This window comes from Lissotriton helveticus, chromosome 8 (genome assembly GCF_964261635.1).
Source record: "Lissotriton helveticus chromosome 8, aLisHel1.1, whole genome shotgun sequence".
In the NCBI taxonomy this organism is placed as follows: domain Eukaryota; kingdom Metazoa; phylum Chordata; class Amphibia; order Caudata; family Salamandridae; genus Lissotriton; species Lissotriton helveticus.
The window spans coordinates 437,939,655-437,966,705 of record NC_136069.1 but is presented as its reverse complement, the minus strand read 5'-3'; positions in this window follow the sequence as shown (position 1 = coordinate 437,966,705).

The following is a 27,051-nucleotide window of genomic DNA, read 5'->3' as shown; positions in this document are numbered from 1 at the left end:
CCGGTACCCGCCTCCATTCCGGAGGGCCCCGAGCAGTTGAGGTATTGTACCTCTGGTTGGGCACTATGCTCCCCGCATTTTAGTCCCTGCTCTATGGACTCGATGGCATGGGTGCTGTGGCGTTTATAGAGGGGGCTCGAGAGCAGGCTTGGTGTTCGAAGGATAGCTATTGCCATCATTGGGTCCTGCCTACAGAGCCGCAGCAGATATTCAACTTCACACTCCCCCCATTTACACCGGCCCGGGTTGCTGTCAACATGGTGCATCCTGGGAGTGGTAGTTCGGGCCATTTCGACGAACATCCACAGGTGTGCAGCATTGATTGGGGGAGGAGCGGACCTACGCCTAATATCTTCAAGGCAGCAGGAGAAAACAGACCAGAAGGATTGCATCGGGTGTTGGGCACTGAAGAAGGCACTTTTCGCCGAAATGCATTTACCGCCACTTGAACTGACCACAGAGCAATAAAGTCTGCTTTACCTGTTCCCCTCTGGGTCCTGCTTCGTTCTTTTTGGGAGGAAGTTTCCGGTCATAATTTCTGTGCTTGCCAGATGCACAGTACAGGAACCCACGCCACGCTCAGGGTCTGGACCAAAACTGGCCCGCTTCACTGCACTTTGTTTTCTCCAGCTATGGATTTGTACGGTACCCGCCTCCATTCCGGAGGGCCCCGAGCAGTTGAGGTATTGTACCTCTGGTTGGGCACTATGCTCCCCACATTTTGGTCCCTGCTCTATGGACTCGATGACATGGGGGCTGTGGCATTTATAGAGGGGACTCGAGAGCAGGCTTGGTGTTCGAAGGACAGCTATTGCCATCATTGGGTCCTGCCTACGGAGCCGCAGCAGATATTCAACTTCACACTCCCCCCATTTACACCGGCCCGGGTTGCTGTCAACATGGTGCATCCTGGGAGTGGTAGTTCGGGCCATTTCGACGAACATCCACAGGTGTGCAACATTGATAGGGGGAGGAGCGGACCTACGCCTAATATCTTCAAGGCAGCAGGAGAAAACAGATCAGAAGGATTGCATCGGGTGTTGGGCACTGAAGAAGGCACTTTTCGCCGAAATGCATTTGCCGCCACTTGAACTGACCACAGAGCAATAAAGTCTGCTTCACCTGTTCCCCTCTGGGTCTTGCTTCGTTCTTTTTGCGTGGAAGTTACGGTCATAATTTCTGTGCTTGCCAAATGCACTGTACAGGAACCCATGCCACGCTCAGGGTCTGGACCAAAACTGGCCCAGCTTCACGCCACTTTGTTTTCTCCTGCTATGGATTTGTCCGGTACCCGCCTCCATTCCGGAGGTCCCCGAGCAGTTGAGGTATTGTACCTCTGGTTGGGCACTATGCTCCACGCATTTTGGTCCCTGCTCTATGGACTCGGTGGGATGGGTGCTGTGGCAGTTATAGAGGGGGCTCGAGAGCAGGCTTGGTGTTCGAAGGACAGCTATTGCCATCATTGGGTCCTGCCTACAGAGCCGCAGCAGATATTCAACTTCACACTCCCCCCATTTACACCGGCCCGGGTTGCTGTCAACATGGTGCATCCTGGGAGTGGTAGTTCGGGCCATTTCGACGAACATCCACAGGTGTGCAGCATTGATTGGGGGAGGAGCGGACCTACGCCTAATATCTTCAAGGCAGCAGGAGAAAACAGATCAGAAGGATTGCATCGGGTGTTGGGCACTGAAGAAGGCACTTTTCGCCGAAATGCATTTGCCGCCACTTGAACTGACCACAGAGCAATACAGTCTGCTTCACCTGTTCCCCTCTGGGTCTTGCTTCGTTCTTTTTGGGTGGAAGTTTGGGTCATAATTTCTGTGCTTGCCAAATGCACTGTACAGGAACCCACGCCACCCTCAGGGTCTGGACCAAAACTGGCCCCGCTTCACGGCACTTTGTTTTCTCCAGCTATGGATTTGTCCGTTACCCGCCTCCATTCCGGAGGGCCCCGAGCAGTTGAAGTATTGTACCTCTGGTTGGGCACTATGCTCCCCGCATTTTAGTCCCTGCTCTATGGACTCGATGGCATGGGTGCTGTGGCGTTTATAGAGGGGGCTCGAACGCAGGTTTGGTGTTCGAAGGACAGCTATTGCCATCATTGGGTCCTGCCTACAGAGCCGCAGCAGATATTCAACTTCACACTCCCCCCATTTACACCACCCCGGGTTGCTGTCAACATGGTGCATCCTGGGAGTGGTAGTTCGGGCCATTACGACGAACATCCACAGGTGTGCAGCATTGATTGGGGGAGGAGCGGACCTACGCCTAATATCTTCAAGGCAGCAGGAGAAAACAGATCAGAAGGATTGCATCGGGTGTTGGGCACTGAAGAAGGCACTTTTCGCCGAAATGCATTTGCCGCCACTTGAACTGACCACAGAGCAATAAAGTCTGCTTTATCTGTTCCCCTCTGGGTCCTGCTTCGTTCTTTTTAGGAGGAAGTTTCCGGTCATAATTTCTGTGCTTGCCAGATGCACAGTACAGGAACCCACGCCACGCTCAGGGTCTGGACCAAAACTGGCCCCGCTTCACGGCACTTTGTTTTCTCCAGCTATGGATTCGTCCGGTACCCGCCTCCATTCCGGAGGTCCCCGAGCAGTTGAGGTATTGTACCTCTGGTTGGGCACTATGCTCCCCGCATTTTGGTCCCTGCTCTATGGACTCGGTGGGATGGGTGCTGTGGCGTTCATAGAGGGGGCTCGAGAGCAGGCTTGGTGTTCGAAGGATAGCTATTGCCATCATTGGGTCCTGCCTACAGAGCCGCAGCAGATATTCAACTTCACACTCCCCCCATTTACACCGGCCCGGGTTGCTGTCAACATGGTGCATCCTGGGAGTGGTAGTTCGGGCCATTTTGACGAACATCCACAGGTGTGCAGCATTGATTGAGGGAGGAGCGGACAAACGCCTAATATCTTCATGGCAGCAGGAGAAAACAGTTCAGAATGATTGCATCGGGTGTTGGGCACTGAAGAAGGCACTTTTCGCTGAAATGCAGTTGCCGCCACTTGACCTGACCACAGAGCAATAAAGTCTGCTTTACCTGTTCCCCTCTGGGTCCTGCTTCGTTCTTTTTGGGAGGAAGTATCCGGTCATAATTTCTGTGCTTGCCAGATGCACAGTACAGGAACCCACGCCACGCTCAGGGTCTGGACCAAAACTGGCCCGCTTCACGGCACTTTGTTTTCTCCAGCTATGGATTTGTCCGGTACCCGCCTCCATTCCGGAGGGCCCGAGCAGTTGAGGTATTGTACCTCTGGTTGGGCACTATGCTGCCTGCATTTTGGTCCTTGCTCTATGGACTCGATGGCATGGGGGCTGTGGCGTTTATAGAGGGGGCTTGAGAGCAGGCTTGGTGTTCGATGGACAGCTATTGCCATCATTGGGTCCTGCCTACAGAGCCGCAGCAGATATTCAACTTCATACTCCCCCCATATACACCGGCCCGGGTTGCTGTCAACATGGTGCATCCTGGGAGTGGTAGTTCGGCCATTTCAACGAACATCCACAGGTGTGCAGCATTAATTGGGGGAGGAGCGGACCTACACCTAATATCTTCAAGGCAGCAGGAGAAAACAGATCAGAAGGATTGCATCGGGTGTTGGGCACTGAAGAAGGCACTTTTCGCCGAAATGCATTTGCCGCCACTTGAACTGACCACAGAGCAATAAAGTCTGCTTTACCTGTTCCCCTCTGGGTCCTGCTTCATTCTTTTTTGGGAGGAAGTTTCCGGTCATAATTTCTGTGCTTGCCAGATGCACAGTACAGGAACCCACGCCACGCTCAGGGTCTGGACCAAAACTGGCCCCGCTTCACGGCACTTTGTTTTCTCCTGCTATGGATTTGTCCGGTACCCGCCTCCATTCCGGAGGTCCCCGAGCAGTTGAGGTATTGTACCTCTGGTTGGGCACTATGCTCCCCGCATTTTGGTCCCTGCTCTATGGACTCGGTGGGATGGGTGCTGTGGCGTTTATAGAGGTGGCTCGAGAGCAGGCTTGGTGTTCGAAGGACAGCTATTGCCATCATTGGGTCCTGCCTACAGAGCTGCAGCAGATATTCAACTTCACACTCCCCACATTTACACCGGCCCAGGTTGCTGTCAACATGGTGCATCCTGGGAGTGGTAGTTCGGACCATTTCGACGAACATCCACAGGTGTGCAGCATTGATTGGGGGAGGAGCGTAACTACACCTAATATCTTCAAGGCAGCAGGAGAAAACAGATCAGAAGGATTGCATCGGGTGTTGGGCACTGGAGAAGGCACTTTTCGCCAAAATGCATTTGCCGCCACTTGAACTGACCACAGAGCAATAAAGTCTGCTTTACCTGTTCCCCTCTGGGTACTGCTTCGTTCTTTTTGGGAGGAAGTTTCCGGTCATCATTTCTGTGCTTGCCAGATGCACAGTACAGGAACCCACGCCACGCTCAAGGTCTGGACCAAAACTGGCCCGCTTCACGGCACTTTGTTTTCTCCAGCTATGGATTTGTCCGGTACCCGCCTCCATTCCGGAGGGCCCTGATCAGTTGAGGTATTGTACCTCTGGTTGGGCACTATGCTCCCAGCATTTTGGTTCCTGCTCAATGGACTCGATGGCATGGGGGCTGTGGCGTTTATAGAGGGGACTCAAGAGCAGGCTTGGTGTTCGAAGGACAGCTATTGCCATCATTGGGTCCTGCCTACAGAGCCACAGCAGATATTTAACTTCACACTCCCCCCCCATTTACACCACCCCGGGTTGCTGTCAACATGGTGCATCCTGGGAGTGGTAGTTGGGGCCATTTCGTGGAACATCCACAGGTGTGCTGCATTGATTGGGGGAGGAGCGGACCTACGCCTAATATCTTCAAGGCAGCAGGAGAAAACAGATCAGAAGGATTGCATCGGGTGTTGGGCACTGAAGAAGGCACTTTTCGTCGAAATGCATTTGCCGCCACTTGAACTGACCACAGAGCAATAAAGTCTGCTTTACCTGTTCCCCTCTGGGTCCTGCTTCGTTCTTTTTGGGAGGAAGTTTCCGGTCATAGTTTCTGTGCTTGCCAGATGCACAGTGCAGGAACCCACGCCACGCTCAGGGTCTGGACCAAAACTTGCCCCGCTTCACGGCACTTTGTTTTCTCAGCTATGGATTTGTCCGGTACCCGCCTCCATTCCGGAGGGCCCCGAGCAGTTGAGGTATTGTACCTCTGGTTGGGCACTATGCTCCCCGCATTTTAGTCCCTGCTCTATGGACTCGATGGCATGGGTGCTGTGGCATTTATAGAGGGGGCTCGAGAGCAGGCTTGGTGTTCGAAGGACAGCTATTGCCATCAGTGGGCCCTGCCTACAGAGCCGCAGCAGATATTCAACTTCACACTCCCCCCATTTACACCACCCCGGGTTGCTGTCAACATGGTGCATCCTGGGAGTAGTAGTTCGGGCCATTACGACGAACATCCACAGGTGTGCAGCATTGATTGGGGGAGGAGCGGACCTACGCCTAATATCTTCAAGGCAGCAGGAGAAAACAGATCAGAAGGATTGCATCGGGTGTTGGGCACTGAAGAAGGCACTTTTCGCCGAAATGCATTTGCCGCCACTTGAACTGACCACAGAGCAATAAAGTCTGCTTTATCTGTTCCCCTCTGGGTCCTGCTTCGTTCTTTTTAGGAGGAAGTTTCCGGTCATAATTTCTGTGCTTGCCAGATGCACAGTACAGGAACCCACGCCACGCTCAGGGTCTGGACCAAAACTGGCCCCGCTTCACGGCACTTTGTTTTCTCCAGCTATGGATTGGTCCGGTACCCGCCTCCATTCCGGAGGTCCCCGAGCAGTTGAGGTATTGTACCTCTGGTTGGGCACTATGCTCCCCGCATTTTGGTCCCTGCTCTATGGACTCGGTGGGATGGGTGCTGTGGCGTTTATAGAGGCGGCTTGAGAGCAGGCTTGGTGTTCGATGGACAGCTATTGCCATCATTGGGTCCTGCCTACAGAGCCGCAGCAGATATTCAACTTCATACTCCCCCCATATACACCGGCCCGGGTTGCTGTCAACATGGTGCATCCTGGGAGTGGTAGTTCGGCCATTTCAACGAACATCCACAGGTGTGCAGCATTAATTGGGGGAGGAGCGGACCTACACCTAATATCTTCAAGGCAGCAGGAGAAAACAGATCAGAAGGATTGCATCGGGTGTTGGGCACTGAAGAAGGCACTTTTCGCCGAAATGCATTTGCCGCCACTTGAACTGACCACAGAGCAATAAAGTCTGCTTTACCTGTTCCCCTCTGGGTCCTGCTTCGTTCTTTCTGGGAGGAAGTTTCCGGTCATAATTTCTGTGCTTGCCAGATGCACAGTGCAGGAACCCACGCCACGCTCAGGGTCTGGACCAAAACTTGCCCCGCTTCACGGCACTTTGTTTTCTCAGCTATGGATTTGTCCGGTACCCGCCTCCATTCCGGAGGGCCCCGAGCAGTTGAGGTATTGTACCTCTGGTTGGGCACTATGCTCCCCGCATTTTAGTCCCTGCTCTATGGACTCGATGGCATGGGTGCTGTGGCGTTTATAGAGGGGGCTCGAGAGCAGGCTTGGTGTTCGAAGGATAGCTATTGCCATCATTGGGTCCTGCCTACAGAGCCGCAGCAGATATTCAACTTCACACTCCCCCCATTTACACTGGCCCGGGTTGCTGTCAACATGGTGCATCCTGGGAGTGGTAGTTCGGGCCATTTCGACGAACATCCACAGGTGTGCAGCATTGATTGGGGGAGGAGCGGACCTACGCCTAATATCTTCAAGGCAGCAGGAGAAAACAGACCAGAAGGATTGCATCGGGTGTTGGGCACTGAAGAAGGCACTTTTCGCCGAAATGCATTTACCGCCACTTGAACTGACCACAGAGCAATACAGTCTGCTTTACCTGTTCCCCTCTGGGTCCTGCTTCGTTCTTTTTGGGAGGAAGTTTCCGGTCATAATTTCTGTGCTTGCCAGATGCACAGTACAGGAACCCACGCCACGCTCAGGGTCTGGACCAAAACTGGCCCGCTTCACTGCACTTTGTTTTCTCCAGCTATGGATTTGTACGGTACCCGCCTCCATTCCGGAGGGCCCCGAGCAGTTGAGGTATTGTACCTCTGGTTGGGCACTATGCTCCCCACATTTTGGTCCCTGCTCTATGGACTCGATGACATGGGGGCTGTGGCATTTATAGAGGGGACTCGAGAGCAGGCTTGGTGTTCGAAGGACAGCTATTGCCATCATTGGGTCCTGCCTACGGAGCCGCAGCAGATATTCAACTTCACACTCCCCCCATTTACACCGGCCCGGGTTGCTGTCAACATGGTGCATCCTGGGAGTGGTAGTTCGGGCCATTTCGACGAACATCCACAGGTGTGCAACATTGATAGGGGGAGGAGCGGACCTACGCCTAATATCTTCAAGGCAGCAGGAGAAAACAGATCAGAAGGATTGCATCGGGTGTTGGGCACTGAAGAAGGCACTTTTCGCCGAAATGCATTTGCCGCCACTTGAACTGACCACAGAGCAATAAAGTCTGCTTCACCTGTTCCCCTCTGGGTCTTGCTTCGTTCTTTTTGCGTGGAAGTTACGGTCATAATTTCTGTGCTTGCCAAATGCACTGTACAGGAACCCATGCCACGCTCAGGGTCTGGACCAAAACTGGCCCAGCTTCACGCCACTTTGTTTTCTCCTGCTATGGATTTGTCCGGTACCCGCCTCCATTCCGGAGGTCCCCGAGCAGTTGAGGTATTGTACCTCTGGTTGGGCACTATGCTCCACGCATTTTGGTCCCTGCTCTATGGACTCGGTGGGATGGGTGCTGTGGCAGTTATAGAGGGGGCTCGAGAGCAGGCTTGGTGTTCGAAGGACAGCTATTGCCATCATTGGGTCCTGCCTACAGAGCCGCAGCAGATATTCAACTTCAAACTCCCCCCATTTACACCGGCCCGGGTTGCTGTCAACATGGTGCATCCTGGGAGTGGTAGTTCGGGCCATTTCGACGAACATCCACAGGTGTGCAGCATTGATTGGGGGAGGAGCGGACCTACGCCTAATATCTTCAAGGCAGCAGGAGAAAACAGATCAGAAGGATTGCATCGGGTGTTGGGCACTGAAGAAGGCACTTTTCGCCGAAATGCATTTGCCGCCACTTGAACTGACCACAGAGCAATACAGTCTGCTTCACCTGTTCCCCTCTGGGTCTTGCTTCGTTCTTTTTGGGTGGAAGTTTGGGTCATAATTTCTGTGCTTGCCAAATGCACTGTACAGGAACCCACGCCACCCTCAGGGTCTGGACCAAAACTGGCCCCGCTTCACGGCACTTTGTTTTCTCCAGCTATGGATTTGTCCGTTACCCGCCTCCATTCCGGCGGGCCCCGAGCAGTTGAAGTATTGTACCTCTGGTTGGGCACTATGCTCCCCGCATTTTAGTCCCTGCTCTATGGACTCGATGGCATGGGTGCTGTGGCGTTTATAGAGGGGGCTCGAACGCAGGTTTGGTGTTCGAAGGACAGCTATTGCCATCATTGGGTCCTGCCTACAGAGCCGCAGCAGATATTCAACTTCACACTCCCCCCATTTACACCACCCCGGGTTGCTGTTAACATGGTGCATCCTGGGAGTGGTAGTTCGGGCCATTACGACGAACATCCACAGGTGTGCAGCATTGATTGGGGGAGGAGCGGACCTACGCCTAATATCTTCAAGGCAGCAGGAGAAAACAGATCAGAAGGATTGCATCGGGTGTTGGGCACTGAAGAAGGCACTTTTCGCCGAAATGCATTTGCCGCCACTTGAACTGACCACAGAGCAATAAAGTCTGCTTTATCTGTTCCCGTCTGGGTCCTGCTTCGTTCTTTTTAGGAGGAAGTTTCCGGTCATAATTTCTGTGCTTGCCAGATGCACAGTACACGAACCCACGCCACGCTCAGGGTCTGGACCAAAACTGGCCCCGCTTCACGGCACTTTGTTTTCTCCAGCTATGGATTCGTCCGGTACCCGCCTCCATTCCGGAGGTCCCCGAGCAGTTGAGGTATTGTACCTCTGGTTGGGCACTATGCTCCCCGCATTTTGGTCCCTGCTCTATGGACTCGGTGGGATGGGTGCTGTGGCGTTCATAGAGGGGGCTCGAGAGCAGGCTTGGTGTTCGAAGGATAGCTATTGCCATCATTGGGTCCTGCCTACAGAGCCGCAGCAGATATTCAACTTCACACTCCCCCCATTTACACCGGCCCGGGTTGCTGTCAACATGGTGCATCCTGGGAGTGGTAGTTCGGGCCATTTTGACGAACATCCACAGGTGTGCAGCATTGATTGAGGGAGGAGCGGACAAACGCCTAATATCTTCATGGCAGCAGGAGAAAACAGTTCAGAATGATTGCATCGGGTGTTGGGCACTGAAGAAGGCACTTTTCGCTGAAATGCAGTTGCCGCCACTTGACCTGACCACAGAGCAATAAAGTCTGCTTTACCTGTTCCCCTCTGGGTCCTGCTTCGTTCTTTTTGGGAGGAAGTATCCGGTCATAATTTCTGTGCTTGCCAGATGCACAGTACAGGAACCCACGCCACGCTCAGGGTCTGGACCAAAACTGGCCCCGCTTCACGGCACTTTGTTTTCTCCTGCTATGGATTTGTCCGGTACCCGCCTCCATTCCGGAGGTCCCCGAGCAGTTGAGGTATTGTTCCTCTGGTTGGGCACTATGCTGCCCGCATTTTGGTCCTTGCTCTATGGACTCGATGGCATGGGGGCTGTGGCGTTTATAGAGGGGGCTTGAGAGCAGGCTTGGTGTTCGATGGACAGCTATTGCCATCATTGGGTCCTGCCTACAGAGCCGCAGCAGATATTCAACTTCATACTCCCCCATATACACCGGCCTGGGTTGCTGTCAACATGGTGCATCCTGGGAGTGGTAGTTCGGCCATTTCAACGAACATCCACAGGTGTGCAGCATTAATTGGGGGAGGAGCGGACCTACACCTAATATCTTCAAGGCAGCAGGAGAAAACAGATCAGAAGGATTGCATCGGGTGTTGGGCACTGAAGAAGGCACTTTTCGCCGAAATGCATTTGCCGCCACTTGAACTGACCACAGAGCAATAAAGTCTGCTTTACCTGTTCCCCTCTGGGTCCTGCTTCATTCTTTTTTGGGAGGAAGTTTCCGGTCATAATTTCTGTGCTTGCCAGATGCACAGTACAGGAACCCACGCCACGCTCAGGGTCTGGACCAAAACTGGCCCCGCTTCACGGCACTTTGTTTTCTCCTGCTATGGATTTGTCCGGTACCCGCCTCCATTCCGGAGGTCCCCGAGCAGTTGAGGTATTGTTCCTCTGGTTGGGCACTATGCTCCCCGCATTTTGGTCCCTGCTCTATGGACTCGGTGGGATGGGTGCTGTGGCGTTTATAGAGGTGGCTCGAGAGCAGGCTTGGTGTTCGAAGGACAGCTATTGCCATCATTGGGTCCTGCCTACAGAGCTGCAGCAGATATTCAACTTCACACTCCCCACATTTACACCGGCCCGGGTTGCTGTCAACATGGTGCATCCTGGGAGTGGTAGTTCGGACCATTTCGACGAACATCCACAGGTGTGCAGCATTGATTGGGGGAGGAGCGTAACTACACCTAATATCTTCAAGGCAGCAGGAGAAAACAGATCAGAAGGATTGCATCGGGTGTTGGGCACTGGAGAAGGCACTTTTCGCCAAAATGCATTTGCCGCCACTTGAACTGACCACAGAGCAATAAAGTCTGCTTTACCTGTTCCCCTCTGGGTACTGCTTCGTTCTTTTTGGGAGGAAGTTTCCGGTCATCATTTCTGTGCTTGCCAGATGCACAGTACAGGAACCCACGCCACGCTCAAGGTCTGGACCAAAACTGGCCCGCTTCACGGCACTTTGTTTTCTCCAGCTATGAATTTGTCCGGTACCCGCCTCCATTCCGGAGGGCCCTGATCAGTTGAGGTATTGTACCTCTGGTTGGGCACTATGCTCCCAGCATTTTGGTTCCTGCTGAATGGACTCGATGGCATGGGGGCTGTGGCGTTTATAGAGGGGACTCAAGAGCAGGCTTGGTGTTCGAAGGACAGCTATTGCCATCATTGGGTCCTGCCTACAGAGCCACAGCAGATATTTAACTTCACACTCCCCCCCCATTTACACCACCCCGGGTTGCTGTCAACATGGTGCATCCTGGGAGTGGTAGTTGGGGCCATTTCGTGGAACATCCACAGGTGTGCTGCATTGATTGGGGGAGGAGCGGACCTACGCCTAATATCTTCAAGGCAGCAGGAGAAAACAGATCAGAAGGATTGCATCGGGTGTTGGGCACTGAAGAAGGCACTTTTCGTCGAAATGCATTTGCCGCCACTTGAACTGACCACAGAGCAATAAAGTCTGCTTTACCTGTTCCCCTCTGGGTCCTGCTTCGTTCTTTTTGGGAGGAAGTTTCCGGTCATAGTTTCTGTGCTTGCCAGATGCACAGTGCAGGAACCCACGCCACGCTCAGGGTCTGGACCAAAACTTGCCCCGCTTCACGGCACTTTGTTTTCTCAGCTATGGATTTGTCCGGTACCCGCCTCCATTCCGGAGGGCCCCGAGCAGTTGAGGTATTGTACCTCTGGTTGGGCACTATGCTCCCCGCATTTTAGTCCCTGCTCTATGGACTCGATGGCATGGGTGCTGTGGCATTTATAGAGGGGGCTCGAGAGCAGGATTGGTGTTCGAAGGACAGCTATTGCCATCAGTGGGCCCTGCCTACAGAGCCGCAGCAGATATTCAACTTCACACTCCCCCCATTTACACCACCCTGGGTTGCTGTCAACATGGTGCATCCTGGGAGTGGTAGTTCGGGCCATTTCGACGAACATCCACAGGTGTGCAGCATTGATTGGGGGAGGAGCGGACCTACACCTAATATCTTCAAGGCAGCAGGAGAAAACAGATCAGAAGGATTGCATCGGGTGTTGGGCACTGAAGAAGGCACTTTTCGCCGAAATGCATTTGCCGCCACTTGAACTGACCACAGAGCAATAAAGTCTGCTTTATCTGTTCCCCTCTGGGTCCTGCTTCGATCTTTTTGGGAGGAAGTTTCCGGTCATAATTTCTGTGCTTGCCAGGTGCACAGTACAGGAACCCATGCCACGCTCAGGGTCTGGACCAAAACTGGCCCGCTTCACGGCACTTTGTTTTCTCCAGCTATGGATTTGTCCGGTACCCGCCTCCATTCCGGAGGGCTCGAGCAGTTGAGGTATTGTACCTCTGGTTGGGCACTATGCTGCCCGCATTTTGGTCCTTGCTCTATGGACTCGATGGCATGGGGGCTGTGGCGTTTATAGAGGGGGCTCAAGAGCAGGCTTGGTGTTCGATGGACAGCTATTGCCATCATTGGGTCCTGCCTACAGAGCCGCAGCAGATATTCAACTTCATACTCCCCCCCCATATACACCGGCCCGGGTTACTGTCAACATGGTGCATCCTGGGAGTGGTAGTTCGGCCATTTCAACGAACATCCCCAGGTGTGCAGCATTAATTGGGGGAGGAGCGGACCTACACCTAATATCTTCAAGGCAGCAGGAGAAAACAGATCGGAAGGATTGCATCGGGTGTTGGGCACTGAAGAAGGCACTTTTCGCCATAATGAATTTGCCGCCACTTGAACTGACCACAGAGCAATAAAGTCTGCTTTACCTGTTCCCCTCTGGGTCCTGCTTCATTCTTTTTTGGGAGGAAGTTTCCGGTCACAATTTCTGTGCTTGCCAGATGCACAGTACAGGAACCCACGCCACGCTCAGGGTGTGGACCAAAACTGGCCCCGCTTCACGGCACTTTGTTTTCTCCTGCTATGGATTTGTCCGGTACCCGCCTCCATTCCGGAGGTCCCCGAGCAGTTGAGGTATTGTACCTCTGGTTGGGCACTATGCTCCCCGCATTTTGGTCCATGCTCTATGGACTCGGTGGGATGGGTGCTGTGGCGTTTATAGAGGTGGCTCGAGAGCAGGCTTGGTGTTCGAAGGACAGCTATTGCCAACATTGGGTCCTGCCTACAGAGCCGCAGCAGATATTCAACTTCACACTCCCCCCATTTACACCGGCCCGGGTTGCTGTCAACATGGTGCATCCTGGGAGTGGTAGTTCGGGCCATTACGACGAACATCCACAGGTGTGCAGCATTGATTGGGGGAGGAGCGGACCTACGCCTAATATCTTCAAGGCAGCAGGAGAAAACAGATCAGAAGGATTGCATCGGGTGTTGGGCACTGAAGAAGGCACTTTTCGCCGAAATGCATTTGCCGCCACTTGAACTGACCACAGAGCAATAAAGTCTGCTTTATCTGTTCCCCTCTGGGTCCTGCTTCGTTCTTTTTAGGAGGAAGTTTCCGGTCATAATTTCTGTGCTTGCCAGATGCACAGTACAGGAACCCACGCCACGCTCAGGGTCTGGACCAAAACTGGCCCCGCTTCACGGCACTTTGTTTTCTCCAGCTATGGATTCGTCCGGTACCCGCCTCCATTCCGGAGGTCCCCGAGCAGTTGAGGTATTGTACCTCTGGTTGGGCACTATGCTCCCCGCATTTTGGTCCCTGCTCTATGGACTCGGTGGGATGGGTGCTGTGGCGTTTATAGAGGCGGCTTGAGAGCAGGCTTGGTGTTCGATGGACAGCTATTGCCATCATTGGGTCCTGCCTACAGAGCCGCAGCAGATATTCAACTTCATACTCCCCCCATATACACCGGCCCGGGTTGCTGTCAACATGGTGCATCCTGGGAGTGGTAGTTCGGCCATTTCAACGAACATCCACAGGTGTGCAGCATTAATTGGGGGAGGAGCGGACCTACACCTAATATCTTCAAGGCAGCAGGAGAAAACAGATCAGAAGGATTGCATCGGGTGTTGGGCACTGAAGAAGGCACTTTTCGCCGAAATGCATTTGCCGCCACTTGAACTGACCACAGAGCAATAAAGTCTGCTTTACCTGTTCCCCTCTGGGTCCTGCTTCGTTCTTTTTGGGAGGAAGTTTCCGGTCATAATTTCTGTGCTTGCCAGATGCACAGTGCAGGAACCCACGCCACGCTCAGGGTCTGGACCAAAACTTGCCCCGCTTCACGGCACTTTGTTTTCTCAGCTATGGATTTGTCCGGTACCCGCCTCCATTCCGGAGGGCCCCGAGCAGTTGAGGTATTGTACCTCTGGTTGGGCACTATGCTCCCCGCATTTTAGTCCCTGCTCTATGGACTCGATGGCATGGGTGCTGTGGCGTTTATAGAGGGGGCTCGAGAGCAGGCTTGGTGTTCGAAGGATAGCTATTGCCATCATTGGGTCCTGCCTACAGAGCCGCAGCAGATATTCAACTTCACACTCCCCCCATTTACACTGGCCCGGGTTGCTGTCAACATGGTGCATCCTGGGAGTGGTAGTTCGGGCCATTTCGACGAACATCCACAGGTGTGCAGCATTGATTGGGGGAGGAGCGGACCTACGCCTAATATCTTCAAGGAAGCAGGAGAAAACAGACCAGAAGGATTGCATCGGGTGTTGGGCACTGAAGAAGGCACTTTTCGCCGAAATGCATTTACCGCCACTTGAACTGACCACAGAGCAATAAAGTCTGCTTTACCTGTTCCCCTCTGGGTCCTGCTTCGTTCTTTTTGGGAGGAAGTTTCCGGTCATAATTTCTGTGCTTGCCAGATGCACAGTACAGGAACCCACGCCACGCTCAGGGTCTGGACCAAAACTGGCCCGCTTCACTGCACTTTGTTTTCTCCAGCTATGGATTTGTACGGTACCCGCCTCCATTCCGGAGGGCCCCGAGCAGTTGAGGTATTGTACCTCTGGTTGGGCACTATGCTCCCCACATTTTGGTCCCTGCTCTATGGACTCGATGACATGGGGGCTGTGGCATTTATAGAGGGGACTCGAGAGCAGGCTTGGTGTTCGAAGGACAGCTATTGCCATCATTGGGTCCTGCCTACGGAGCCGCAGCAGATATTCAACTTCACACTCCCCCCATTTACACCGGCCCGGGTTGCTGTCAACATGGTGCATCCTGGGAGTGGTAGTTCGGGCCATTTCGACGAACATCCACAGGTGAGCAACATTGATAGGGGGAGGAGCGGACCTACGCCTAATATCTTCAAGGCAGCAGGAGAAAACAGATCAGAAGGATTGCATCGGGTGTTGGGCACTGAAGAAGGCACTTTTCGCCGAAATGCATTTGCCGCCACTTGAACTGACCACAGAGCAATAAAGTCTGCTTCACCTGTTCCCCTCTGGGTCTTGCTTCGTTCTTTTTGCGTGGAAGTTACGGTCATAATTTCTGTGCTTGCCAAATGCACTGTACAGGAACCCATGCCACGCTCAGGGTCTGGACCAAAACTGGCCCAGCTTCACGCCACTTTGTTTTCTCCTGCTATGGATTTGTCCGGTACCCGCCTCCATTCCGGAGGTCCCCGAGCAGTTGAGGTATTGTACCTCTGGTTGGGCACTATGCTCCACGCATTTTGGTCCCTGCTCTATGGACTCGGTGGGATGGGTGCTGTGGCAGTTATAGAGGGGGCTCGAGAGCAGGCTTGGTGTTCGAAGGACAGCTATTGCCATCATTGGGTCCTGCCTACAGAGCCGCAGCAGATATTCAACTTCACACTCCCCCCATTTACACCGGCCCGGGTTGCTGTCAACATGGTGCATCCTGGGAGTGGTAGTTCGGGCCATTTCGACGAACATCCACAGGTGTGCAGCATTGATTGGGGGAGGAGCGGACCTACGCCTAATATCTTCAAGGCAGCAGGAGAAAACAGATCAGAAGGATTGCATCGGGTGTTGGGCACTGAAGAAGGCACTTTTCGCCGAAATGCATTTGCCGCCACTTGAACTGACCACAGAGCAATACAGTCTGCTTCACCTGTTCCCCTCTGGGTCTTGCTTCGTTCTTTTTGGGTGGAAGTTTGGGTCATAATTTCTGTGCTTGCCAAATGCACTGTACAGGAACCCACGCCACCCTCAGGGTCTGGACCAAAACTGGCCCCGCTTCACGGCACTTTGTTTTCTCCAGCTATGGATTTGTCCGTTACCCGCCTCCATTCCGGCGGGCCCCGAGCAGTTGAAGTATTGTACCTCTGGTTGGGCACTATGCTCCCCGCATTTTAGTCCCTGCTCTATGGACTCGATGGCATGGGTGCTGTGGCGTTTATAGAGGGGGCTCGAACGCAGGTTTGGTGTTCGAAGGACAGCTATTGCCATCATTGGGTCCTGCCTACAGAGCCGCAGCAGATATTCAACTTCACACTCCCCCCATTTACACCACCCCGGGTTGCTGTCAACATGGTGCATCCTGGGAGTGGTAGTTCGGGCCATTACGACGAACATCCACAGGTGTGCAGCATTGATTGGGGGAGGAGCGGACCTACGCCTAATATCTTCAAGGCAGCAGGAGAAAACAGATCAGAAGGATTGCATCGGGTGTTGGGCACTGAAGAAGGCACTTTTCGCCGAAATGCATTTGCCGCCACTTGAACTGACCACAGAGCAATAAAGTCTGCTTTATCTGTTCCCGTCTGGGTCCTGCTTCGTTCTTTTTAGGAGGAAGTTTCCGGTCATAATTTCTGTGCTTGCCAGATGCACAGTACACGAACCCACGCCACGCTCAGGGTCTGGACCAAAACTGGCCCCGCTTCACGGCACTTTGTTTTCTCCAGCTATGGATTCGTCCGGTACCCGCCTCCATTCCGGAGGTCCCCGAGCAGTTGAGGTATTGTACCTCTGGTTGGGCACTATGCTCGCCGCATTTTGGTCCCTGCTCTATGGACTCGGTGGGATGGGTGCTGTGGCGTTCATAGAGGGGGCTCGAGAGCAGGCTTGGTGTTCGAAGGATAGCTATTGCCATCATTGGGTCCTGCCTACAGAGCCGCAGCAGATATTCAACTTCACACTCCCCCCATTTACACCGGCCCGGGTTGCTGTCAACATGGTGCATCCTGGGAGTGGTAGTTCGGGCCATTTTGACGAACATCCACAGGTGTGCAGCATTGATTGAGGGAGGAGCGGACAAACGCCTAATATCTTCATGGCAGCAGGAGAAAACAGTTCAGAATGATTGCATCGGGTGTTGGGCACTGAAGAAGGCACTTTTCGCTGAAATGCAGTTGCCGCCACTTGACCTGACCACAGAGCAATAAAGTCTGCTTTACCTGTTCCCCTCTGGGTCCTGCTTCGTTCTTTTTGGGAGGAAGTATCCGGTCATAATTTCTGTGCTTGCCAGATGCACAGTACAGGAACCCACGCCACGCTCAGGGTCTGGACCAAAACTGGCCCGCTTCACGGCACTTTGTTTTCTCCAGCTATGGATTTGTCCGGTACCCGCCTCCATTCCGGAGGGCCCGAGCAGTTGAGGTATTGTACCTCTGGTTGGGCACTATGCTGCCCGCATTTTGGTCCTTGCTCTATGGACTCGATGGCATGGGGGCTGTGGCGTTTATAGAGGGGGCTTGAGAGCAGGCTTGGTGTTCGATGGACAGCTATTGCCATCATTGGGTCCTGCCTACAGAGCCGCAGCAGATATTCAACTTCATACTCCCCCCATATACACCGGCCTGGGTTGCTGTCAACATGGTGCATCCTGGGAGTGGTAGTTCGGCCATTTCAACGAACATCCACAGGTGTGCAGCATTAATTGGGGGAGGAGCGGACCTACACCTAATATCTTCAAGGCAGCAGGAGAAAACAGATCAGAAGGATTGCATCGGGTGTTGGGCACTGAAGAAGGCACTTTTCGCCGAAATGCATTTGCCGCCACTTGAACTGACCACAGAGCAATAAAGTCTGCTTTACCTGTTCCCCTCTGGGTCCTGCTTCATTCTTTTTTGGGAGGAAGTTTCCGGTCATAATTTCTGTGCTTGCCAGATGCACAGTACAGGAACCCATGCCACGCTCAGGGTCTGGACCAAAACTGGCCCCGCTTCACGGCACTTTGTTTTCTCCTGCTATGGATTTGTCCGGTACCCGCCTCCATTCCGGAGGTCCCCGAGCAGTTGAGGTATTGTACCTCTGGTTGGGCACTATGCTCCCCGCATTTTGGTCCCTGCTCTATGGACTCGGTGGGATGGGTGCTGTGGCGTTTATAGAGGTGGCTCGAGAGCAGGCTTGGTGTTCGAAGGACAGCTATTGCCATCATTGGGTCCTGCCTACAGAGCTGCAGCAGATATTCAACTTCACACTCCCCACATTTACACCGGCCCGGGTTGCTGTCAACATGGTGCATCCTGGGAGTGGTAGTTCGGACCATTTCGACGAACATCCAAAGGTGTGCAGCATTGATTGGGGGAGGAGCGTAACTACACCTAATATCTTCAAGGCAGCAGGAGAAAACAGATCAGAAGGATTGCATCGGGTGTTGGGCACTGGAGAAGGCACTTTTCGCCAAAATGCATTTGCCGCCACTTGAACTGACCACAGAGCAATAAAGTCTGCTTTACCTGTTCCCCTCTGGGTACTGCTTCGTTCTTTTTGGGAGGAAGTTTCCGGTCATCATTTCTGTGCTTGCCAGATGCACAGTACAGGAACCCACGCCACGCTCAAGGTCTGGACCAAAACTGGCCCGCTTCACGGCACTTTGTTTTCTCCAGCTATGGATTTGTCCGGTACCCGCCTCCATTCCGGAGGGCCCTGATCAGTTGAGGTATTGTACCTCTGGTTGGGCACTATGCTCCCAGCATTTTGGTTCCTGCTCAATGGACTCAATGGCATGGGGGCTGTGGCGTTTATAGAGGGGACTCAAGAGCAGGCTTGGTGTTCGAAGGACAGCTATTGCCATCATTGGGTCCTGCCTACAGAGCCACAGCAGATATTTAACTTCACACTCCCCCCCCATTTACACCACCCCGGGTTGCTGTCAACATGGTGCATCCTGGGAGTGGTAGTTGGGGCCATTTCGTGGAACATCCACAGGTGTGCTGCATTGATTGGGGGAGGAGCGGACCTACGCCTAATATCTTCAAGGCAGCAGGAGAAAACAGATCCGAAGGATTGCATCGGGTGTTGGGCACTGAAGAAGGCACTTTTCGTCGAAATGCATTTGCCGCCACTTGAACTGACCACAGAGCAATAAAGTCTGCTTTACCTGTTCCCCTCTGGGTCCTGCTTCGTTCTTTTTGGGAGGAAGTTTCCGGTCATAGTTTCTGTGCTTGCCAGATGCACAGTGCAGGAACCCACGCCACGCTCAGGGTCTGGACCAAAACTTGCCCCTCTTCACGGCACTTTGTTTTCTCAGCTATGGATTTGTCCGGTACCCGCCTCCATTCCGGAGGGCCCCGAGCAGTTGAGGTATTGTACCTCTGGTTGGGCACTATGCTCCCCGCATTTTAGTCCCTGCTCTATGGACTCGATGGCATGGGTGCTGTGGCATTTATAGAGGGGGCTCGAGAGCAGGATTGGTGTTCGAAGGACAGCTATTGCCATCAGTGGGCCCTGCCTACAGAGCCGCAGCAGATATTCAACTTCACACTCCCCCCATTTACACCACCCTGGGTTGCTGTCAACATGGTGCATCCTGGGAGTGGTAGTTCGGGCCATTTCGACGAACATCCACAGGTGTGCAGCATTGATTGGGGGAGGAGCGGACCTACACCTAATATCTTCAAGGCAGCAGGAGAAAACAGATCAGAAGGATTGCATCGGGTGTTGGGCACTGAAGAAGGCACTTTTCGCCGAAATGCATTTGCCGCCACTTGAACTGACCACAGAGCAATAAAGTCTGCTTTATCTGTTCCCCTCTGGGTCCTGCTTCGATCTTTTTGGGAGGAAGTTTCCGGTCATAATTTCTGTGCTTGCCAGGTGCACAGTACAGGAACCCATGCCACGCTCAGGGTCTGGACCAAAACTGGCCCGCTTCACGGCACTTTGTTTTCTCCAGCTATGGATTTGTCCGGTACCCGCCTCCATTCCGGAGGGCTCGAGCAGTTGAGGTATTGTACCTCTGGTTGGGCACTATGCTGCCCGCATTTTGGTCCTTGCTCTATGGACTCGATGGCATGGGGGCTGTGGCGTTTATAGAGGGGGCTCAAGAGCAGGCTTGGTGTTCGATGGACAGCTATTGCCATCATTGGGTCCTGCCTACAGAGCCGCAGCAGATATTCAACTTCATACTCCCCCCCCATATACACCGGCCCGGGTTACTGTCAACATGGTGCATCCTGGGAGTGGTAGTTCGGCCATTTCAACGAACATCCCCAGGTGTGCAGCATTAATTGGGGGAGGAGCGGACCTACACCTAATATCTTCAAGGCAGCAGGAGAAAACAGATCGGAAGGATTGCATCGGGTGTTGGGCACTGAAGAAGGCACTTTTCGCCATAATGAATTTGCCGCCACTTGAACTGACCACAGAGCAATAAAGTCTGCTTTACCTGTTCCCCTCTGGGTCCTGCTTCATTCTTTTTTGGGAGGAAGTTTCCGGTCACAATTTCTGTGCTTGCCAGATGCACAGTACAGGAACCCACGCCACGCTCAGGGTGTGGACCAAAACTGGCCCCGCTTCACGGCACTTTGTTTTCTCCTGCTATGGATTTGTCCGGTACCCGCCTCCATTCCGGAGGTCCCCGAGCAGTTGAGGTATTGTACCTCTGGTTGGGCACTATGCTCCCCGCATTTTGGTCCATGCTCTATGGACTCGGTGGGATGGGTGCTGTGGCGTTTATAGAGGTGGCTCGAGAGCAGGCTTGGTGTTCGAAGGACAGCTATTGCCAACATTGGGTCCTGCCTACAGAGCCGCAGCAGATATTCAACTTCACACTCCCCCCATTTACACCGGCCCGGGTTGCTGTCAACATGGTGCATCCTGGGAGTGGTAGTTCGGGCCATTTCGACGAACATCCACAGGTGTGCAGCATTGATTGGGGGAGGAGCGGACAAACGCCTAATATCTTCAAGGCAGCAGGAGAAAACAGATCAGAAGGATTGCATCGGGTGTTGGGCACTGAAGAAGTCACTTTTCGCCGAAATGCATTTGCCGCCAAATGAACTGACCACAGAGCAATAAAGTCTGCTTTACCTGTTCCCCACTGGGTCCTGCTTCGTTCTTTTTGGGAGGAAGTATCCGGTCATAATTTCTGTGCTTGCCAGATGCACAGTACAGGAACCAACGCCACGCTCAGGGTCTGGACCAAAACTGGCCCGCTTCACGGCACTTTGTTTTCTCCAGCTATGGATTTGTCCGGTACCCGCCTCCATTCCGGAGGGCCCAGAGCAGTTGAGGTGTTGTACCTCTGGTTGGGCACTATGCTCCCCGCATTTTAGTCCCTGCTCTATGGACTCGATGGCATGGGTGCTGTGGCGTTTATAGAGGGGGCTCGAGAGCAGGCTTGGTGTTCGAAGGACAGCTATTGCCATCATTGGGTCCTGCCTACAGAGCCGCAGCAGATATTCAACTTCACACTCCCCCCATTTACACCACCCCGGGTTGCTGTCAACATAGTGCATCCTGGGAGTGGTAGTTCGGGCCATTTCGACGAACATCCACAGGTGTGCAGCATTGAATGGGGGAGGAGCGGACCTACCCCTAATATCTTCAAGTCAGCAGGAGAAAACAGATCAGAAGGATTGCATCGGGTGTTGGGCACTGAAGAAGGCACTTTTCACCGAAATGCATTTGGGGCCACTTGAACTGACCACAGAGCAATAAAGTCTGCTTTACCTGTTCCCCTCTGGGTCCTGCTTCGTTCTTTTTTGGAGGAAATTTCCAGTCATAATTTCTGTGCTTGCCAGATGCACAGTACAAGAACCCACGCCACGCTCAGGGTCTGGACCAAAACTGGCCCTGCTTCACGGCACTTTGTTTTCTCCAGCTATGGATTTGTCCGGTACGCGCCTCCATTCCGGAGGGCCCCGAGCAGTTGAGGTATTGTACCTCTGGTTGGGCACTATGGTCCCCGCATTTTGGTCCCTGCTCTATGGACTCGATGGCATTGGGGCTGTGGCGTTTATAGAGGGGGCTCGAGAGCAGGCTTGGTGTTCGAAGGACAGCTATTGCCATCATTGGTTCCTGCCTACAGAGCCGCAGCAGATATTCAACTTCACACTCCCCCCATTTACACCGGCCCGGGTTGCTGTCAACATGGTGCATCCTGGGAGTGGTAGTTCGGGCCATTTCGACGAACATCCACAGGTGTGCAGCATTGATTGGGGGAGGAGCGGAACTACACCTAATATCTTCAAGGCAGCAGGAGAAAACAGATCAGAAGGATTGCATCGGGTGTTGGGCACTGAAGAAGGCACTTTTCGCCGAAATCCATTTGCCGCCACTTGAACTGACCACAGAGCAATAAAGTCTGCTTTACCTGTTCCCCTCTGGGTCCTGCTTCGTTCTTTTTGGGAGGAAGTTTCCGGTCATAATTTCTGTGCTTGCCAGATGCACAGTACAGGAACCCACGCCACGCTCAAGGTCTGAACCAAAACTGGCCCGCTTCACGGCACATTGTTTTCTCCAGCTATGGATTTGTCCGGTACCCGCCTCCATTCCGAAGGGCCCTGAGCAGTTGAGGTATTGTACCTCTGGTTGGGCACTATGCTCCCAGCATTTTGGTCCCTTCTCTATGGACTCGATGGCATGGGGGCTGTGGCGTTTATAGAGGGGACTCGAGAGCAGGCTTGGTGTTCGAAGGACAGCTATTGCCATCATTGGATCCTGCCTACAGAGCCACAGCAGATATTTAACTTCACACATTCCCTTCATTTACACCACCCCCGGTTGCTGTCAACATGGTGCATCCTGGGAGTGGTAGTTTGGGCCATTTCAACGAACATCCATAGGTGTGCAGCATTGATTGGGGGAAGAGCGGACCTACGCCTAATATCTTCAAGGCAGCAGGAGAAAACAGATCAGAAGGATTGCATCGGGTGTTGGGCACTGAAGAAGGCACTTTTCGCCGAAATGCATTTGCCGCCACTTGAACTGACCACTGAGCAATAAAATCTGCTTTACCTGTTCCCCTCTGGGTCCTGCTTCGTTCTTTTTGGGAGGAAGTTTCCGGTCATAATTTCTGTGCTTGCCAGATGCACAGTGCAGGAACCCTTGCCACGCTCAGAGTCTGGACCAAAACTGGCCCCGCTTCACACCACTTTGATTTCTCCAGCTATGGATTTGTCCGGTACCCGCCTCCATTCCGGAGGGCCCCGAGCAGTTGAGGTATTGTACCTCTGGTTGGGCACTATGCTCCCCACATTTTGGTCCCTGCTCTATGGACTCGATGGGATGGGGGCTGTGGCGTTTATAGAGGGAGCTCGAGAGCAGGCTTGGTGTTCGAAGGACAGCTATTGCCATCATTGGGTCCTGCCTACAGAGCCGCAGCAGATATTCGACTTCACACTCCCCCCATTTACACCGGCCCGGGTTGCTGTCAACATGGTGCATCCTGGGAGTGGTAGTTCGGGCCATTTCGACGAACATCCACAGGTGTGCAGCATTGATTGGGGGAGGAGCGGACCTACACCTAATATCTTCAAAGCAGCAGGAGAAAACAGATCAGAAGGATTGCATCGGGTGTTGGGCACTGAAGAAGGCACTTTTCGCCGAAATGCATTTGCGCGCCACTTGAACTGACCACAGAGCAATAAAGTCTGCTTTACCTGTTCCCCTCTGGGTCCTGCTTCGTTCTTTTTGGGAGGAAGTTTCCGGTCATAATTTCTGTGCTTGCCAGATGCACAGTACAGGAACCCACGCCACGCTCAGGGTCTGGACCAAAACTGGCCCCGCTTCACGGCACTTTGTTTTCTCCTGCTATGGATTTGTCCGGTACCCGCCTCCATTCTGGAGGGCCCCGAGCAGTTGAGGTATTGTACCTCTGGTTGGGCACTATGCTCCCCGCATTTTGGTCCCTGCTCTATGGACTCGGTGGGATGGGTGCTATGGCGTTTATAGAGGGGGCTCGAGAGCAGGCTTGGTGTTCGAAGGACAGCTATTGCCATCATTGGGTCCTGCCTACAGAGCCGCAGCAGATATTCAACTTCACACTCCCCCCATTTACACTGGCCCGGTTTGCTGTCAACATGGTGCATCCTGGGAGTGCTAGTTGGGGCCATTTCGAGGAACATCCACAGGTGTGCAGCATTGATTGGGGGATGAACGGACCTACGCCTAATATCTTCAAGGCAGCAGGAGAAAACAGATCAGAAGGATTGCATCGGGTGTTGGGCACTGAAGAAGGCACTTTTCGCCGAAATCCATTTGCCGCTACTTGAACTGACCACAGAGCAATAAAGTCTACTTTACCTGTTCCCCTTTGGGTCCTGCTTCGTTCTTTTTTGGGAGGAAGTTTGCAGTCATAATTACTGTGCTTGCCAGATGCACAGTACAGGAACCCACGCCACGCTCAGGGTCTGGACCAAAACTGGCCCCGCTTCACGGCACTTTGTTTTCTCCTGTTATGGATTTGTCTGGTACCCGCCTCCATTTCGAAGGGCCCCGAGCAGTTGAGGTATTGTACCTCTGGTTGGGCACTATGGTCCCCGCATTTTTGTCCCTGCTCTATGGACTCGATGGCATGGTGGCTGTGGCGTTTATAGAGGGGGCTCAAGAGCAGGCTTGGTGTTCGAAGGACAGCTATTGCCATCATTGGGTCCTGCCTACAGAGCCGCAGCAGATATTCAACTTCACACTCCCCCCATTTACACCGGCCCGGGTTGCTGTCAACATGGTGCATCCTGGGAGTGGTAGTTCGGGCCATTTCGACGAACATCCACAGGTGTGCAGCATTGATTGGGGGAGGAGCGGAACTACACCTAATATCTTCAAGGCAGCAGGAGAAAACAGATCAGAAGGATTGCATCGGGTGTTGGGCACTGAAGAAGGCACTTTTCGCCGAAATGCATTTGCCGCCACTTGAACTGACCACAGAGCAATAAAGTCTGCTTTACCTGTTCCCCTCTGGGTCCTGCTTCGTTCTTTTTGGGAGGAAGTTTCCGGTCATAATTTCTGTGCTTGCCAGATGCACAGTACAGGAACCCACGCCACGCTCAAGGTCTGAACCAAAACTGGCCCGCTTCACGGCACATTGTTTTCTCCAGCTATGGATTTGTCCGGTACCCGCCTCCATTCCGGAGGGCCCTGAGCAGTTGAGGTATTGTACCTCTGGTTGGGCACTATGCTCCCAGCATTTTGGTCCCTTCTCTATGGACTCGATGGCATGGGGGCTGTGGCGTTTATAGAGGGGACTCGAGAGCAGGCTTGGTGTTCGAAGGACAGCTATTGCCATCATTGGGTCCTGCCTACAGAGCCACAGCAGATATTTAACTTCACACATTCCCTTCATTTACACCACCCCCGGTTGCTCTCAACATGGTGCATCCTGGGAGTGGTAGTTCGGGCCATTTCGACGAACATCCACAGGTGTGCAGCATTGATTGGGGGAGGAGCGGATCTACGCCTAATATCTTCAAGGCAGCAGGAGAAAACAGATCAGAAGGATTGCATCGGGTGTTGGGCACTGAAGAAGGCACTTTTCGCCGAAATGCATTTGCCGCCACTTGAACTGACCACTGAGCAATAAAATCTGCTTTACCTGTTCCCCTCTGGGTCCTGCTTCGTTCTTTTTGGGAGGAAGTTTCCGGTCATAATTTCTGTGCTTGCCAGATGCACAGTGCAGGAACCCTTGCCACGCTCAGGGTCTGGACCAAAACTGGCCCCGCTTCACACCACTTTGATTTCTCCAGCTATGGATTTGTCCGGTACCCGCCTCCATTCCGGAGGGCCCCGAGCAGTTGAGGTATTGTACCTCTGGTTGGGCACTATGCTCCCCGCATTTTGGTCCCTGCTCTATGAACTCGATGGCTTGGGGGCTGTGGCGTTTATAGAGGGGGCTCGAGAGCAGGCTTGGTGTTCAAAGGACAGCTATTGCCATCATTGGGTCCTGCCTACAGAGCCGCAGCAGATATTCAACTTCACACTCCCCCCATTTACACCGGCCCGGGTTGCTGTCAACATGGTGCATCCTGGGAGTGGTAGTTGGGGCCATTTCGAGGAACATCCACAGGTGTGCAGCATTGATTGGGGGATGAGCGGACCTACCCCTAATATCTTCAAGGCAGCAGGAGAAAACAGATCAGAAGGATTGCATCGGGTGTTGGGCACTGAAGAAGGCACTTTTCGCCGAAATGCATTTGCCGCCACTTGAACTGACCACAGAGCAATAAAGTCTGCTTTACCTGTTCCCCTCTGGGTCCTGCTTCATTCTTTTTGGGAGGAAATTTCCGGTCATAATTTCTGTGCTTGCCAGATGCACAGTACAGGAACCCACGCCACGCTCAGGGTCTGGACCAAAACTGGCCCTGCTTCACGGCACTTTGTTTTCTCCAGCTATGGATTTGTCCGGTACCCGCCTCCATTCCGGAGGGCCCCAAGCAGTTGAGGTATTGTACCTCTGGTTGGGCACTATGCTCCCCGCATTTCAGTCCCTGCTCTATGGACTCGATGACATGGGGGCTGTGGCGTTTATAGAGGGGACACGAGAGCAGGCTTGGTGTTCGAAGGACAGCTTTTGCCATCATTGGGTCCTGCCTACAGAGCCACAGCAGATATTTTACTTCACACATTCCCTTCATTTACACCACCCCGGGTTGCTGTCAACATGGTGCATCCTGGGAGTGGTAGTTTGGGCCATTTCGACGAACATCCATAGGTGTGCAGCATTGATTGGGGGAAGAGCGGACCTACGCCTAATATCTTCAAGGCAGCAGGAGAAAACAGATCAGAAGGATTGCATTGGGTGTTGGGCACTGAGAAGGCACTTTTTGCCAAAATGCATTTGCCGCCACTTGAACTGACCACAAAGCAATAAAGTCTGCTTTACCTGTTCCCCTCTGGGTCCTGCTTCGTTCTTTTTTGGGAGGAAGTTTCCGGTCATAATTTCTGTGCTTGCCAGATGCACAGTTCAGGACCCCACACCACGCTCAGGGTCTGGACCAAAACTGGCCCGCTTCACGGCACTTTGTTTTCTCCTGTTATGGATTTTTCCGGTACCCGCCTCCATTCCGGAGGGCTCCGAGCAGTTGAGGTATTGTACCTCTGGTTG